Raw genomic sequence first — 9,176 nt, 5'->3', positions numbered from 1 at the left:
AGTGGTTAAGACCAAACCAGTATAAATCTGGTGTCTTTGATCTACGGTGAAATCTTTCTAACTCAAATCTCTCTATTTTTATTAATCTTAATGTTTCAATTCGATTAAATTTTTATATCTGACCCAATTCACCTCCTTCTTGGGTGAGACTGCCACTAATATAAATGAAAGTTGGCTATAAACCAGTATGTTAGATTCTGCTATGATTTGAATTGTAATTATTACACCATGTATTATGAATAGACCTGTTCTGACTTATCACTACTTGCAGTATGACTTGTTAATTAATCTACTTATGTAAGTTATCTAAAATGTGAATTAAAGTGACATAATGTTGCCATATCATATGATGTTTTTAATCACTCTAACATATTACATTTTGGTTATAATGTCATATATAATTATTATTAAAAGTCTATTATTACTGATATAAAATTACAAAATGAATTGTCAATAACTACACCATCACTTGTCAACAGTGGCATTGTGACTTGTTAACAATGGTACTGTGAGTTGTCAACCATGGAATCAATGGCATAAAATTTCATCCAAGCATCGCGGCCTGTTACAGAATACCTCTCTGTCTTTTCTGCTTCAGAGGTTGCAGCTGATTGCTCTAGGCATTGTAGCGAATTGAGCATTATCTAACTTCTCAACAAATGCACTGTGACTTGTTAATAATGGCACTGTGACTTGTCAACGGTGGCACTTTGACTTGTCAAGTTTTAAAAAATTGTCATTTAATTAACATACCTTCTGGTTAATATTTATAGTTTAAGTTAAATAGAAGTTAATTGAACATTTTAAATAAACAACACCTTCAATTTTAAAATTTTCAATATCAATTGTTAATATCCACACGTTGACTTATTAATAAGGCCATTGTAACTTGTTAAATTTTCTACTGTTTAATGTCATTTTCAGAATTACTCTGTTAAACATAACTTAATTGTAAATTTCAAATAAATAACACTTTCACATAAAGTAATACGCTGCATGCATAGAATTAGATTTCCATGAATTTGATACAAAGCAATGATACTACTTGTGCACTAGTTCATGGATATTAACTACATAATTTACTTGTCAATACAACCACATAAAATGGTCAAAAGTGGCACCATAAATTGTAAGCACAGTCTAATCAACTATTTTTCATCACAGCATTTAATGACTTCAATACAAAATGCCATTTTACAAGCACAACTGATATAAACAATGAAGGTCTCTATTCCTTTCTTCTACTGTGACTTTTTCCTAGAAGCATAGATAAGACTTTGTCCATATGCAACGTGTTTCGGTGATTGGCAAGCCACTGCAAGCAACCAACTTTCAAATCACAGAGGTCTTGATGGTCTTCCAAATTCTATTTCTATGGATTTCCCACCATTTTTTTTGCATGAATTCATATGAAAATATATGCCTAGTCACTTTACCATTATTTTCTTTTTGATCCCCCACCAAAGTATGAGCCACCATAAACATCAACTATATATGGAACATAACCAGTTAGTCAACATGATTATTACATAACTCAGTCACTAGACAATACATACAAGTGCCTTACCCTACCATTTATCCATTGCTTATTTTGCAAACAATATAGCTCAACCCAGGTCACATGGTAAACATACATCTCAACAAAAAGCCTAATGTAAACAAAACATTTAGCAACTTATATAAGATATATTTCTTTCCCAATGCAAACAGAACAAAATTAAATACTGACTCTTTATCCTTATGTGCCACCCATGGAGACCTAAGAGCCTTACCTTTTGTTATGACCCTCGTAGATTTCCTCAGGCTAGTTCTTCCTTGTTCTTAGCAATCCTCATTTTGTTCTTTTTCTTCTCCGTCTACATCAACATCTGCTTCACTTAATTTTTTTTTCTTTGTCTTTTTCTTCTTGGCAATCCTTATTTTGTCCCTTCCTTTATACTTGTTATTCTCACACTAACTCCAATATATGTCGTATCATCTTCTCCATAATTTACAAAATTACCCCTATATGAACAAAGTAAAATAGATGCTTCCAGACATATTGGTCATCGTTAATGTAAACCTTTATCAACAATCATCCAGCTGTTATTGACAAGTAAAGCAGCAATATTGACAATCATCGCAGCATCCATTGACAACTTTCATAGCCTACATTGACAACCCAATATCCTATTTTGCACAAAAGGTTTCTACCCCATACCAACCTTCATCTTCTTCAGCCTTTCACACTAAACCATGCTAAAACAGAGCAAAATCACTCACACTGTAACAAAAAACAAAGCACCCATCATCATCCTACCCACCCATAATGAAACCTTAGCTTAAATCACCAACCCACACCAAACAAAAACATAACCTTTCTATTGATTAACTTGCTCATATTAGACAAAAATCAACAGCTTTGCAATACCTAAAGGCAAAAACGATTTTCTAAATTCCTATATCCAAACTACCGTAAGGCTGTGGAGAGCTTCACGCGCCACAGGCTCAAGGTTTGCCAAGAAGAGGAGGATTGGGAAAAAAAGCGCCTTGGTGTTCAGGTGGAGGAATCATCGAGGAAAATGAGCTCAAGCTCATTGGAAAAATGATAGGTATTGATTAATGTATCAAAATAATGAATTATATATGTAAACTAGTGCTTTGACTAAACTGCATTGATGTGTCCGAGTTGTTCTTAGTGAATTGAGTTTTAATGCTGTTATGGAGCGCCCCTTTGTTATTTCTATTCTTGATTGAATGGTAATTCGTGGCAATAGAATATTATCTACTTTTTGTTTGGCCTTTACTCATCCATTTCTTTTCGTAAATTCTCCTGTGTTCTCATGGTTTGAATATTTTCATGGTAAATTCTTGTTTTGGGCTTGTAAATAATTAGGGTCGGTGAATTTGGCTTCGTTTGAATAGAAATCAGCGTTTTCCCTGTTTTCTTAGAAAGAAAAACAAGGTAATATGAAGAGTGTGAGATGTCTGACCTCTCATATAATGGGAAAAATAAAGTAAAAGAACACAAAATTTGGTGGCTTGGGAAGACGTTTTTGTTTGTCCCAGATGTCATGCCTTGGTCTCGAGAGAAGCCCTTATCAGATGGCTGCTTATATAACGCTTCGCTTTATAACGCCTCTGTTAAGGTTGCCTGTTTCACTTGATCTGTTTTAACTTTCAGGTATTCCCTTGTGGCATCACCATTTCATGTTTCAAGAAGCATTCCAACTTTCATTTCCTTTTGAAGGAAAACCAAACTGCAAAATGTGATACATCTGAAGATAATGTCAAATCAAAATTAACACCATCACTGATGGTCAAACAATCAAATTGGTTGGAAGTTTCCAACTAGGACATGAATTTCTTCTTCTTTGGTGTGGCATGCATTTACATTAGTCAGGAAAGGGCTTAACTTGAACTATTACAGGCTGTACTCCTTTCATAAATTGCACTAGCTTATGGGCCTTCTGGCTTTGATTTAAGGCAAACACTAATAGCCATATCAGATGTGTATCAAAAGAAGAAAAAAAAAAGAAAGAAGAAAAAGCCATATCAGATTGAAAGAGGTACCCTGGGAGCAATTTAACATTAAGCAAAACATTAATACTATCTGTTCTTAATATAGGGTCAGCCAGGAGAAAATGTTCTCTCTGGAGAATTTTTAGATGCATATAACTATCTGTTTGATTAACAATCTTTTGTAGTTCTGTCTGTTGGAAATGTAACCAAAATGACTTGCACATTCAACGTGCTGATGTCTTTGTACCACTTCATGTTGGAGCAATTTATTTATTCATTCTTTTTGTTTTGTTCTGGGCACACCAAATTCTCTATTTTCCCTTGTGTATGCTGTATGTTTCTTACAGGTATGAAGTGTTGGCATTACTATGATTGGCAACTTGTAAATGCGATAAGTAATATTGGATAGAGCACTCATCATTTGAATTGGAGATATCTTTTTTTTTTTTTTTTTGGTTACAGAATTGGAGATATCTTTTGTTACATGTGTTGTCTGCGCTTATAATGGTTATAATGGTCTTTAAACTAAAACATTAGATTGTATGAAACTCATTTCAGTGTAGAGCCAAATGGTCTTAGATTTATCCCTCCAAGCGAATTACTGGAATTTTTTGACAAGTTGGTGCTGCTCTTTGGACCAAATATCTAAATTCTAAAAGGCTTAAACTAAAAACCTGAATATTCGAAGCTTCAGATTAAGATGCGAACTGGATCTCAGGTATAATAATGCTAGGATTGATCTTGGAATGACAACTTGAATCTAGGACCACTTATGGCTTTATAAACTTGGTGCTCGTTTCTATGGATGTCTATGTTCAAATCAGGATTGACGTCAGCCATGGGCTTGGTGTAAATTTTTCAATCTTGTTTTTGAAAGGAAAGAGGATTAGCAATTAGGAGCACAACGCTCCTTATATCCGTCCACAATTAAAAATCCCTACGCCTTAATGGGGCGGTGTTGAACAAAACGAGATCTTTAATGGAAATTTTGTGAATTTGGTTGATCCCATTTTGAGCTGATTATGGATGCACTCTTGCAGCTTTATAACCCCAGTCTTTTTTACGATTTCTATATTTTTTAACAACAGGTTGCATTGCACATTAAGTCAAACAGATTTTCAGTAAAGAATATGCAGATATTGTGATCCAATTTAGTAAGCATCTCCAAATTGTCGTTGTATCATTATCATCATGTAGTTTTTTTGGCGGGAAATTATTATCATTTTGTTAGTAAATCATCTTTTTTCCTTCTTGTCTCTCTCTTACTAGTATAAATGTGGGAATCAAATGTGATTTCAGCAGTTATTCCTAGAAGTTTTGAGCATCAGTTGTTGACAAAAATGACAGGTTTTACTTATATGCTGTTTTTTCCAATTGCAGAGTGGGATCCATGGGGTGTCCCTGATGATTATGAATGCGAGCTGATTGAGAATGATGCACCAATTCCCAAGCATGTTCCCCAACATCGACCTCCTCCTCTTCCTGAAGAATTCCACAAGACTCTGGAAGCAGTTATGTCAAAGCCTAAAGAGGAAACTCCAGCAGTCGGCTCTGGTGAATCACCATCAAAAGCATAACATAATGGTCTGGAGCCTCATCATTTTTTGAGCTTTGGTTTCTCAATTAGACCCTACTTCTATTTTTACATTCCTTGAGTTGTTTTTCATAATATGGAAGTTTCAGACTGAAGAACAAGGGTTTTATTTAATATGGTGTTGGATCTTATATTTTAACTTAAAAACAGGAATGTGGAATAATCTTGCTTGACAAGCGAAAACATGTGACGTCTATATTGTTATGACCCTTTGTAAATTTGGTTCTTGCACAGTTGTTTGTTGCCCTGGAAATCCTAGAATTCTTGTGGTTTGGGGGTTTTTTGTTTTTTTTTCTTGTTTTTTTTGGGGGGGGGGGGGGGTGGCGCTAGTATTGCGTAGTTGTAGCAACTGTATTCCTTGATTTGAGTAGTAGAAGTGCTTTCCATGCTAGTAGGTCTGTTGATGCATAACTAGAATACGGGTCTTGTACTTCTCACGGAATTTAAAACCAGACTTCTTATAGGTTTTATCTGCATGAAAATGAAATTTTTGTGGACCACATGAACATGGTTTTTTAATTAGTTATTAAATTATTGAATGTAACTTTTCAGTTTATAAATTAATTTTGAATAATTAAAAAATAATTAATTTTGCCATAACAATTCCAAGAAATTAACAATGAATTAGATACACTGTAAATGAAAGGCTTTTGATCCATTCAATCAGAGGAGTTTTTTCTTGATTAAACTTTTAATTTTAGGCTCATAATAATGATTTAAATTTTAAATTTACTTTTTACTTCGATATTTTAATTGAGAATGAGTAAATTTAACACAAATATATAACTTTATTTAAAAATATAATGTAACATCTAAAATATAAAAGATGTTAGTTAAATCAAAGGGGTCTAAAATTTGGTAACTCATTAAAAATATAAGATTATCCAATCTCAAGATACAATTATTTTCAATTTATAAATTTGGGGTAATATAGGTTTAGCTCACAAGCTCAACGCGCTAGCCTACAAAGTGGTAGATTGGATTAAAGAAAATAGAAACCATTTTGATCCTGACTATTCAGTCGACATTTGTTAACTCGCAGCCCATCACGAGCTAGCCTGCCATTTTTTTTAAAATTTTTTTTACTATTTTTATTTTTATTTTAAGAAGAAAAAGTTTTATTATTTTCATTTTAATTTATATATAACTTTGTATTTTGTTAGAAACTTTGATTCTAAATTTAATTTCTTATTTTTTTATTGTTTTACTATTTTCATACTAAAAAAATAATTATTAACAATGAATTATATGTTTATATTTCAAATTTTGAGATTAATTTAATTATATAATTATATAAAAATATATGAATGAGAAGAATTTAGTTTATGAAAATTTATAATTTAATTTAAAAATTTTAAATATAAATGTGAAACATTTTTTGAAAACAAGGATGAAGGCCCGCCAACCCACCTCTTGGCAAGCGGGCTAGCCAAATGTGAGCCCTCCCGAAAGTGATTCTTTTAAGACCGGCCTGCATGGTCTTAAGATCACAGCAGGTGGCCCATGGACCAACTCGTTTTATCACCTGCAGTTGGAGTGCTGTCCTCTGCAGAAGCAGAAGTGGAGTTTAGCTTCTCTCTTATGCTTTTCCATCCGCTGCCTGTCCGTACCCAAAAAGACGCCGTTTTCCACCTGCACAGTGAGACGCAATGAAAGAGATGGCGGAGATGCACTTGGGAAAATTGCCCAGCAATTAAATAGTAACAATGAACTCCTCCGAAAAATTCTCGTTAGGTTATTTTTAGCCTCTAAGTAACAATAAACTCATTTTATTTCTATATATTTCTCTATATTTATAAATCACTTCCAACATGTTTCACATAAACTAAGAAAAACTTTAAACTTCATTAATTCTCATTTAAAATTTAGCAACTTTTTAACTTTATACCTATTTAAATTTAATATACATGACACCCTATGAAAACAAAGTCAACATAAAAATAAATAAAAGATAAAATTTTACATTCATATAAAAAATTTCTCTTTCTACCTTATAAATAGGACCAAAAACTTTCTTATCTCTCTACTATATAAATAGGACTAGAGGAGTACTATAATAACAACAATTAGTAGTATATACTATGTATATTTTCTTAAAAAATACTATTTAGCTATCATTAATTATTTATATTTGTATTATTAAATTTTTAGAAGTCAAGAGGCATCTAATATCCTTAAGTATTTTTCTAATAACACTTAGTATTTTAAACTAATTTTCAGTGTATTTAGTATTCTAAAATATTCTGTTAGTAGTGCTAATATCTTAAAATAATTTTTAGTCTAATTTGGACCTTAAAAGTATATTTCGTTGTTGTAATAAATATCCTAAACTTAGAATATTGAGTGCTCCTGCAAAAGTAATTTGGGATATTAGATGCATGAAAAATTGGTTCATGATATTGAGTGTTATTGAAAAATTAGTTTATGACAAATAAGCTTATTTATTACTAATGCACTCACAAGTTTTTTTTCCATTAGCAGCCAGCATCCTAAACTTAGCACTCAGGATAAGTTTTCTATATCTATAATATCAAGTTTTCAGATCATACATGATCATGTATTTTAAAAAATAGGACACATGATTATGTTGTGATTGGAAAATTTGACATAATAAATATAAGAAATTTGATATAATTATTGTCTTTATATTTGTATTATAAATAAGATCTTTAAATAATTAAAACTAATCTGCATTTTTGTTCAGTTAATTTTTTTTTTAGTTTCTTGCGATTTTTAAAAAATGTGAACCGTATTCAGGAGGGGTTCATTGCTATTACTTAATTGCTGGCCAATTTTCCTGAGCACGCCTCCTCTGGCCCTTTCTTCCATTGCGTCTCATTGTGCAGATGAAAAGTTTCGTCATTTTGTGGGCAGCGGATAGGCAGCGGATGGCAAAGTATAAGAAAGAAGCCAATCACTCAGAAGTAAGAGTAGAATTGCAGAAGTTTTGAACCTTACAATAAATTTGTTTATGAAAAAAGTAACTAGATAACCAGAGAATAGAAAAGACTAGAAATCTCAGGATTTCCATCACAATGTCGTCTAAATTGTTTTTATCAATCCCTTCCTGAAAGAAGACAAAGTCTAACTGCAGACCAAAAAGAAGCATCTGAGCAGAGATAGAGCCAAAAGCATCATCCCAATTCCCACGGCATAGGCAAGGAGTAACAGTGTGAACTACATCTTCTTTACTCCATTCTTCACCTTTGCAGTGTTACACAGATTCATTTTTGTTGCGCCCAAAACAGACCAATTCTTTGTCTATTGGCCCTTCTGAAACAAATGTATCTTGTTTCCATCTCTCACAATTCTTTACCTATCAACCACCTGCGTTATAAACATTATAAATTTATGGCAATCTGAGCTAATGTGCAAGAATTTCAAGAGTTTCATAATGATGCCCACTCGATCCGAGGTTCATGATACGACGTCTCTTTGAGGCATTTCCTCAAACACGTGGCGTGCTTGTTGAACTCCAAAGCATTTTACTGTACACATTCAACAGATCGTCGATCAAATACTCGTCATATTGAAGACCCAGTTTGATTATTGGGCAGTGAACGCAATAACGCATACTCCGTCTTTGCTGGAGTTTGATCTGCACAGAGATAAAATCCTCAAGCGAGTTTCTTGGGAGCGGCATGCTTCGTTTGTGATCAAATTCTTCGTAGCTATTTTACATAGCTGCACATCATCCCTTTGCTGTTCTTCCGGCACCCTCTTAACAAGAATCGCTTGCAATGTTCAGAACTATTATAATGCTTTGAAATGCCAATAAATGAAGCAGGAAATGAGTACTAAAAGAATCTCATTGCAAAGACTTTTTACTCATATTAGTTGGAACATATGAAAAGCCAAGTACAAAAAATCTCATCTTTGATAAAGCAACACCCGAGAAGGAGTTACTCAGTGTTGGAAGGAAAATTATACCAAAATCAATATCTGTTGTGACGAGTCCGCATTAGGTGCTCATCCAGTCGATATGCTCATCTGACATGCAACATCGTAGAGTCTCATATTTGCTTGTCCCATAATCCCAATTTCTCTCTCCATCCTACTCTCGAACTCTTGGCGCCGTTAC

At 33.2% G+C, this 9,176-nt stretch overlaps 1 pseudogene; it reads left to right on the top strand.

The window, feature by feature from the left end:
- Positions 1-500: 500 nt before the first annotated feature.
- Positions 501-5,348, top strand: LOC114741382 (probable NADH dehydrogenase [ubiquinone] 1 alpha subcomplex subunit 5, mitochondrial; annotated as a pseudogene).
- The last annotated feature ends 3,828 nt before the right edge of the window (positions 5,349-9,176 follow it).

This window comes from Neltuma alba, unplaced genomic scaffold (genome assembly GCF_004799145.2).
Source record: "Neltuma alba isolate B1F8T4 unplaced genomic scaffold, ASM479914v2 tig00003380_pilon, whole genome shotgun sequence".
NCBI lineage: Eukaryota > Viridiplantae > Streptophyta > Magnoliopsida > Fabales > Fabaceae > Neltuma > Neltuma alba.
Note: the sequence above shows the minus strand (reverse complement) of the source record. Positions and strands in the feature narration are given on the sequence as shown.